The following is a 10,052-nucleotide window of genomic DNA, read 5'->3' on the forward strand; positions in this document are numbered from 1 at the left end:
TAGTGTGTGCAAGATCTGCCACTGGAAAAGGACCTGATAGAGGAGCCTGTAGAATTCCTTTGTTAAGACACATTCACTACAGCTGAGTGCAAGAACCAAGGCAAGGAGCAGCCCAAACCAGACGAGGTTACAGTACCTGCCGGCATACATGTGGGTCAGGACTGGGGGTAGGCCAGGCTGGGCCATTTCATAACATCTACAGGCAGATCTGAGAACTAGCACAGGGTACAGGAGGGGCCGGGTTGGGCTGCAACACCAGCCAGTTCACACTGGGGCCAGGACTGGGAGCTGATTGGGCAAGGCTAGGTTGTAGCATCCACCAGTAGGAGCTAGAACTGGGGGCAGACTGGACCGAGCCAGACTGAAGCATCTGCTGGTGGATGCTGAGGTGAGGCGAGCCATGCCAGTCGGGGGAGGTAGGTGCCTGGTCCATGAGCCCTGGGGGTGAAGGGTATGGTGGGGCCCAGGTTGCCTATCCCGGGTCCTTGGACCAGCCTGTGAGGGGGGTGCTGGTTTCATGAGCCCCAGGGGCAGGGGGCTGGTGGGGTCTGGGTCACCTGGCCTGGGTCCTTGGGCCTGCCTATGAGAACTGGTCCTCCTCAGTGGAAAGGACAGAGCAGTAAGTGGATGCAAATGGAGAATATGGCAGCCCATTGAGGTCTGCTGAGGACAGCTGGTACCATGCCAGAGGAAGGAGAACAGAACAAACTGGACAACTACCCCAGCCAAAGAATGACATCAAATATCTGGGTGAATGGAGACTCTAAGGTCGACTGTGTCAGCCAAGTGACATTGGAAAGGTTTCCTCATCCATGGATCGGCAAGATGGACAGCATTTCAGAACTATGGAAACCAGCTGGGAACAACCCTTGGAGTGCGTGCCACATGTGACGTCGGGTGGCTGTTCTCCATCCTCGGGTACTGGGGCAGTTGGAAGGCTGGGTATGGCTACTCCCCCATTTCTCCCCCTCCACCCCAAACAGGAAGAAGAAATAGAAAATTAGTAAGCAATGATCCACTTTTTCCTAACCCTGGATCCTCCCCACCCTGATCAATTATATAAGCATCATCTAAAATAAAATAAAATAATAAAAAATTATATATTTATTTATGTTTTCATAGGTGTAATGTTAGTGTAATATTAATATAGAGAATAGATTTAATGTAGTTCATAGATACACTTATTTATTTATTTTTATTGGGAAGTCAGATATACAGAGAGGAGGAGAGACAGAGAGGAAGATCTTTTGTCCGATGATTCACTCTCCAGGTGGCTGCAACAGCTGGAACTGAGCCGATCTGAAGCTGGGAGTCCGGAGCCTCTTCTGGGTCTCCCAGGTGGGTGCAGGGCCCCAAACCTTTGGGCCATCCTTGACTGCTTTCCCAGGCCACAAGCAGGGAGCTGGATGGGAAGTGGGGCTGCTGGGACTAGAACTGGCACCCATATGGGATCCTGGCATATGCAAGGTGAGGACTTTAGCTGCTATGCTACTGCACCAGGCCCTCCTAGATACACTCTTTAAAAAAGAGATTTATTTTGTTTATTTGGAAGACAGAGTTACAGAATGAAAGGGAGAGACAGAGAATTTCCCAAATGGCTGTAATGATTGAAGCTGGGGCAGTCTGAAGTCAGGAGCCAGGAGCTTCCTCTAGGTCTCCCATATGGATTCGGGAGCCCAAGGACTTGAGCCTTAAGCAGGGAACTGGGTCAGAAATGAGTAGTCAAGACTTGAACCCATGCCCATACGTGATGCCGTTGCTTAGCCTACTGCACTATAGTGCCAGCCTCCCCTCCCCTCACCTTTTATGCCTATTTGAAGATTTTTTTTTAATCATGAAAAGATATTTTACCAAATGTTTTCTCTGTATCTATTGAGATAATCATATTATTTTGATTTTTGATGATATGATCATAGCACCTCTGTGTTGAACCATACCTGTATCCCTGGCATAAATCCCCGTTTGGTTTGGGTGAATGATCTTTCTGATGATTTGTTGGATGTGATTTTCCTGAATTTTTGTATCCATGTTCATCAAAAATACTGGTCTGCAATTTGCCTTTTTTGATGTATCTATCAGCTTTTGGAATTGGTAATGCTGCCCTCATAAAATGAAATTTCAGGGATTTTCTTCCTTTTAATTGTTTTGAATAATTTAAGAAGAATTGAGACGATCTAAGTGAAGACCCCTGCTCCTGGGCTTTGCTTTGCTGAAGTGAGTCCATCTTCACATCGGTTATTGGTCTGCTCAGGTTCTCTATGTCTTTGTGATTCAATTTTGGTAAATTGTGTTTGGAAATCTATCCATTTCTTCTAAATTTTCCAATTTTTGGCATTTAGCTGTTTGTAATAATTCTTAGATTTTATTTTTACGGTATTAGTTATAGCATTCCTTTTTCCAACTCTGATTTGGTTCGTTAGGGTCTTCTTCCCCTCTCATTTGTTAGAACAATGGCTTATCCATTTTCTTAAGAAATTCTTAATTTCACTGATAGTTTTTTTTTTTAAATCTGTTTTGTTTCTTTTCCTCTAGTTTTTACTCTTCTTTTCCTTCCACTAATTTTAGGTTTGGGCTTTATTTTCCTACATCCTTGAGATGTACTGTTAGATCATTTCTTTGGTATCAGTCCCATCTTTAGATGTAGGAACTTACTGCTATAAGTTTTCCTCTTAACGCTGCTTTTGCTGGTTTCCGTACATTTTGCTATGTTGTGGTTTCATTTAAACGCATTCCAAGGGATTCTTTGATTTCCCCTGTGACCAACAGTTCATTTAGGAGCTTATTGCTTAATCTGCATGTGTTTTTACTGAGAAATGTATTAATCTGATAGGAAAGAGATTCTGGTTTTTTTTTTTTTTTCTCTCCCAGTTAATATGTACTGGTCGGGATCTTTACTATTTGGGGACTCTATGCATTTCCTGTACTTGAATGTCCATATCTTTTTTTAAATTGGGAAAAATTTATGCTACTATTTCACTGAATAAATTTCCTAAGCTGTTCCTTCCCTCCTACTTGAAAGAAACAAGACTAGATTTGAACTGTAATACTGCAATAAGGTGGAGCAATCCACCATGGGGGCAGGGCAAGGGGAGGGGAAGGGGGAACATCAGAGCCTATGAAACGTTGTTATAAAATTAAATGCAATAATGAAAAAAGAAACTCCTAGGACTAGCCTGAGCAATGTTCTCAGTCTTTTTTTTTCTCAGCTGACTGGGATATTTCTTCTACATCAGATATTCTTTCTTCTGCCTAAGAATATTGGTAAGGCTTCTCACTGTATATTTTATTTAACTTAACAAATATTAATGTCAAATATTTCTTATTCAGTATTTTGCTGTAAAATTACTTATCCATGTGATTTACACATTGCTTTATTTCATGTAACTATTTCACTATTTCTCTGTGACTTTACAAATCATTCCTTTGAATTCCTTTTTTTCTTTCCTTCCTTTCTTTCCTTTCCTTTTTTCTCCTCTCCTCTCATCTTCTCTCTCCTCTTCCCTACCCTCCCTCCTTTCTTCCCTTCCTTTTTCCCTCCCTCTCCTTCGTTCTTCCCTCCCTCTCCCTTCCTCCCTTCCTCCCTTCCTTTCTTCCTTGACTTAATCTTTTGAAAGGAGAGAGAGAGAGAAACACAGAGATATCTTCCGTCTGCTGGCTTAATTCCCACATGGATGTAACAGCCAGGGTTGGGCCAACCCAAGAAGAGCCAGGAGCTTCTTCCAGGTTTCCCACGTGAGTGGCAGGGGCCCAAGGACCTTGCCTATCTTCTATTGTACAACAGCAAGGAGTTGGATCAGAAGTGAAGCAGCCAGGTCCTGAACCAGTGCCCATATAGGCTGCTGGCACCAGAGGCAGTGCCTTAACCCACTGCATCATGGTGCCAGCCCTTCAGTTCCTCTTCAGTTACAATCCAGTGTTCATACATTATTTTGTTCCTTTTGGGGCATTGCATTGCCTTCCTTCTATATGTTTCTTCTGTTCTGCTTTTATGCATCTTGGGGATCAATTGCTATGTCTTCTGGGGTATGGTTATAGTTTTTTGATCAAATATTTTATTCTTGGAAATGTGTTTCTTTGGGTTGGTAAAGTGCCTGCGACTTGTGCTGGAGTACCAGGAGTGTGTGCTGGGTGGTGCTGGGGAGTTCTGGTCATTGTGTTTAGGCGGAGGGAGTGGGGTAAGAGCCCCAAGTGAAACCTGAGTGGTGTGTGGTGCAGCATCCCTTGCTTTAGTCCGTAGGGAGAGGGGATTTTGGAATTGGGTAGTGTGTTCACAATCCCAGGTAAACTACCTGATTCATGACTTGAATTACCTATGTGCCCCATTCATCCAGGCTGACGAATTAGATGGCACTCTGACTCTCTTCATAGTTGGGGTCTGTACTGTCTACAAGATCTGTTCTTGGCTCATTGGAGTTTCTGCAGGCAGATCACACGTGTGCACAGGAACACAGCCACAGCTCATGTCCCCCTCAGCTCTGTGGCCTCTGCCCAGTCACAGGGTTCAGGAGATGGGCTCTCCATCCTGTGATATGTCTGTGTGAGTGTGCTGCCCCTCCCTGAGAGTGACTGCAGCTGCACCCTAGCAGATGGAGACTGGTGCATTGGTTTGGGAGGATGTGGAGGGACAGTAGTACGCCAGGTGCCCGCTGTGCCAGCCTCCTCTCACCTTGCCTGGGAAGATGCTGCGTCCCAGCTGGGAGTCTGCTGTGCATAGTCAGGAGTTCCTGCTGGCTTGCAGCTGACGGTTTTGTGCCTCTGCCTCTCTTCTTGCTGCTCCACAGGGTCTCCATTCTGTTTTCTTTATTTTCCACTGAAGATGTCTCTCCATCAGACTCCTGGGAACATGGTCCTGCCTCGGTTTCTCTGGTATCTGTGGCCGAAGTCAGTGTAACATCTCCCTGTTCTGCCGTCTTGGATATCCTCTCCCTGGTTTGTGTACTTCCTTCAGCATTTTGACTAGAAAGATATTCTAAATCCTAGATCACGAATCTATATGTAGTTTTCTTTTTTTGGGGGATATTCTTGAGTATAGTTTTACGGTAACAATTTAATTCATTCAAAATATGTATTGTATATTACAAGGTACTGATTTATCTTTCCCCTCAAATAATGGAAACACTCTTTCAGCACCACTTATTCATAATCCCTTCCTTTTACCCAATGATTAATTACACCATTTTTATTTTATACCGAATCCTTTTTGAGCAGGTAAGTAAGTTTGATTGGCTATTTGGTTGTACCATCAGTTTTTCTTTTTGTACAGTGTTAACTATTATTACATCATAATATGTTCTATTATATAGTAATGTAAGTTCACTTAAAAAGATTTCTTTATTTTTATTGAAAAGTTAGATTTACAAAGAGAAGGAGAGACAGAGAGGATGATCTTCCATGTGCTGGTTCACTTCCTGAATGGCTGCAACAACCAGAGCTGAGCTGATCCAAACTCAGAAAGGGAATGATACAGAGACAGTTATATTCTGGTTCAGTCCCTCAATGTTTGGAACAACCAAGGCTGGGCCAGACTGAAGCTGGAAGGCAGCAACTCCATCTGGGTCTTCTATATTGTACCAGGGTGGAACTCCTTGAGCCATCGTCTGCTGCCTCCCAGCTGTGTCAGCAGGGAGCTGGAAGTGGGAGAAGCACTGGGATTCAAACCCAACTGTTGTTGTATGGGAAGCAGAGTGGTGTATTGTACCACTCTGCCAAGTACCAGTCTGTTCTTGCTTCTAGTTCAGTGTTAGGATGACCATATTTGTTGGGAAGATGGATCTTTTTTTCCCCTTCCACTTCTTTTCAACAGTTGTGGTATAGGAAGCACTTTTGGTAAAGTGACAACCCCAACAGCTCTGATGAGCTTAAAAGCATCAAGCTTAACCACCCCTCCCCCGAAACTGTCAAAAATAGCAAGGGATAGCACCATGATTAAGAGATGGAATTCTCTGGGGCCTGACACAATGTCCTAGTGGTGAAATTCTTGCCTTGCACATGCCAGGATCCCAAATGGATGCTGGCTCATGTCCCAGTGGTCGCGCCTCTCATCCAGCTCCCTGTTTTTGGCCTGAGAAAGCAGTTTAGGATGGCCCAAAGCCTTGGAACCCTGCACCCATGTGGGAGACCCAGAAGAAGCTCCAGGCTCCTGGCTTCGGATTAGTTCAGCTTCAGCCACTGCAGCTGTTTGGTAAATGAACCGGCGGATGGAAGATTTTCCTCTCTGTATCTTCTCTCTGTATATCTGACTTTCCAATAAAAATAAATCAATTAAAAAAAAAAGATGGAATTCTGTATTTACACTACATTTTTGCTCCACCTTCCTAACTGAATTGTCTTGCATAAAATCTGTGGATTATATAATTATTAGGATTAAATACCAATTTTTTTAGATGTGTGATTGGCAAATTGGGAGTTTAAGAAATTGGCAACTTATGTTGATACTGATAGTACCATGAATAATTTTTTTTCTCTCTCTTTTCTTATGGTGGTCCAGTATTAACATTCTGCTGGACTAAAAGTCCTCCTTTAGAAATCCGTGGAATTTAGAGATTCTGCCAGACTTGATGTGTAGAACAGGTGTCTGCCTGGAAGACAGACAAGCATGCTTGTCTCAGAAGAGAAGGAGGAAAATTGAGGAGGCGAGGGAACTTGCAAATAGGTATCTGAGTGCACTTCATTACACATCTCTAGCATGTAAATAGGTGGATCAAGGGGTACCGATAACTTTAGTACATTAACTTTCTTGGATATAGTTTGGGCAAATCTTAGTTCATGAAGCATGTCACACTCTCAAGTCACATTTAGAACCCTGCTAAAAAAATGATAATGTGGACCTAGCATGATGGTGCAGTGGCTACAGCCTCACCTTGGTTGTCTTGGGAACCATATACATGCTGGTTCATGTCCTGGCTCCTCCACTTCCCTTCCAGCTCCCTGTTTGTCCTGGGAAGGCAGTAGAGGATGCCCCAAAACCTTGGGTGCTGGGGTCCGTGTGATGGGTGTGGAAGACAGGAAGGTGTGAAGAGTATAGTTCCTTTGCAGGCAGGGTCGCAAGGAACTTCCTGCTGTGTGGCAAGGCCCGGTGGATGTCTCTACAACACCTGAATGCAGCTCTGCCTCCCTTTGCATGGACACCGGACAACCCCGCTGAGTATTCTGTAATCTATTTAGGCATTGTCTGCCTCTGCGGAGTTACTGTTAAATATCAATAGGAACTTAGAAGCTAATGTTGCTGGTGCCGTTTTTAGCCAAAGAGCTATTATTGCTGTTAGGGCTGCGTCCTGTGGCAATATGCTAACCAAGGGTGCTAACTCCCCTTTTGATCCTATGCTAATGAAGGGAGTTCTATCTTCAGGTGTAGTGGGAATCTATTCTTTCCTTCTTTCTTTGATCTTTTAGGCCCCTTCCTTCCTTGACTATCTCAAGACCAATTGTGGTAGGAATGTGCTACTGACTGATATGCATCATCTGTTGAAAACCTTTTCCTAGCCAGGCGCCAGGTGCCAGATGAACAGCAACCTAGCCTTAGGTGAAACAAATGGCAGAGTTATCTTTAGAAACCCCCGCTTGAGCGTGACGTAAAAAGCCTGAGCCAGAGTTTGACTGATTTTGTATAAATAAAGCGGACAGCTTTTGTGCGTGGTCCATTATGATGATGAAGAGTTACTAGTGGTCCATCTCTTTCTTTCTCTCTTTCTTTGCGCCTCATCCACGCACCCTTCGCGAGTTCTGAGCTCAGCTGGAGCTGGACTCCGGCACTTGGGACCCTGTACCCACGTGGGAGACCCAGAAGAAACTCTGGGCTCCTGGCTTCGGGATTGGCTCAGCTCTGATCATTGGGGAGTGAACCAGTGGATGGAAGATCTCTCCTTCTTTCTGTAAATCTGCCATTCTAATAAAAATAAATAAATATTTAAAAAATTGAAAATGTAAGAAGGTTGCATTGCTGTAATCCCAGATTACAGCTCTTTCATCTGTACCATGTACCTTATTCCCATTTAGTACGAGGTAGCATTATGAAATTTAGTGAACAGAAATCTTTCTTTTTATATTTCTTGCTTTTAAAAGATCTATTACCAAAAAAGTTGATTTTATAAACTCATTTGTTTCTTGCAAGCAAAAATACCGTGTACTGCAATGCAGCATTCTTAAAATTTTCTCAAAGCCTTGTGTCACTTTTATGTTTCATGTGGTTTGGGGAAAATACTGGGATAAGGGACTTAAATTATGATGTCCAGATCAGCAGCACGTCGACAAGATGGGTGGATCTGAGCTTGCATCTTGTACACTGAGGAGAGAAGAGATTTGCCAATGATGCTTTACTAACACTAGGTTTTTAAAAACTAGGTGCTGACAACATTGCGTCTCAGTGAATTCAAGGTGATCAGCCGAAGAGCAGGGGAGTTGGGTTGCTGGCCAAGGTCAGACACACATGCTTAACAGTTCACTAAGCAAGTAGGGTTGACTGTGTGTGAACGTTGAAGTACCTAATCAGACTGATGCCACCTGCAGAGTTCCCCAATTTCTGCTGGGAGCCCAGGAAAGGCCGACACACTGATGAACAGCTTCAGCTTTTCTCTAATATACAGACAAATGGAAACAGGTGCCTCTAATTTCCAGTTTGTAGATAGTGGATCCCTACAAGCTCTGCCTATAGATTAAATCAGTACGTGTGTACTTCAAAAAGTTGATGGATAATAGAATTAAAAGTTAACTTTCTTTTGTGTAGATTTTGAATTTAAAGATTTGTTTATTTACTTGAAATGCAGAATTACAAGGAGAGATGAGCGTATACCATACACAGAGGGAAGGAGAGGGAGGGACAGAGAGAGAAAGAGAGGAAAGGATTGAGAGAATCTTCCATCATCCACTCATCCACTGCCCAAATGGTTGCAATGACAGGAGCTGGTTTGGTCTAGTCCAGGTCTCACACATGGATGCAGCGGTCCAAGCACTTAGGCAGACCACCCAGGCAATTGGCAGGGGACTGAACTGAAATCATAATACCTGGGACTTGAACTGGCATCCATATGGTATGCCAGCAATAATGCAAGCGGAGGCTCATTCCACTATGACCTAGTGGCAGCCCACAGAAATTTTTTTTAACTATATGCATTGAAAAATTTTCAAAGAGTTCTTGGTGGGGGGCCAGTATAATGGCTCCATTTATTAATCCTCTACCTGCAAGAGTCAACATCTCATATGTGTCCTGGTTCCTGTCCTGGATGCTCCACTTCCCCTCCAGCTCCCTGCATATGGCTCCTGGCTTCAGATTGGCTCAGCTCTGGCTATTGCAACCTTTAGGGGAGTGAACCAGTGGATGGAAAGGCTTACCCTCTGTGTTTCTTCTCTCTGTAAATCTGTGTTTCAAATAAAAATAAATAAATCTTTAAAAAAAGTTCTTGGTGAGACTGGTATTGTAGGGATGGTAGGAAAAGCCACCACCTGTAGTCCTAGCAACCCATTTGGGCATTGTTTCCTGTCCTAGCTGTTGCAGTTTCAGTCCAACACCCTTGCAAATGGAGGGGGAAAAGCAGCAGAAGATGGTCCCAGGACTTGGGTCCCTGTCACTCATGCGGGAGACTTGGAGGAAGCTCCTGGCTCCTGGCTTCAGCATGGCCCCTCCCTGGCTATTGTAGACCTATGAGGAGTGAACCAGTAAGTTCTCTTTCTTTCTCTTTCTATTTCAATGTAACTCTGACTTTCAAATAAATGCATTAATCCTTATAGAAATTCATGGAAAATGCTTTTGCGAAAAAAAACTATGTGTGCATTTTAAACATTTTTTTTTTTGCATCAAAATGAAGGTATTTTTAAGCCCATTTTCCATGAACTTTAAAAAATATCCTTTTAATGCTAGGTAAATGCTATTATTTTAAGTTAATTTAATAATATTCACTGAGAGCCAACTAATACTTTGGCACAGCTTCTCTTAAAGATTATCAAAGATTTTTAGATAAATATATAGTCACAGAAGAACTATTGCTTGTGGGAGATTCGGAAAATCGCATTTTGATGTTCAAGAAGCTATCACACATTTCGGCCGGAAGTCAAGTTGT

This window comes from Ochotona curzoniae, unplaced genomic scaffold, assembly GCF_017591425.1.
Source record: "Ochotona curzoniae isolate NIBS_2020 unplaced genomic scaffold, NIBS_Ocur_1.0 scaffold_461, whole genome shotgun sequence".
NCBI classification, from domain to species: domain Eukaryota; kingdom Metazoa; phylum Chordata; class Mammalia; order Lagomorpha; family Ochotonidae; genus Ochotona; species Ochotona curzoniae.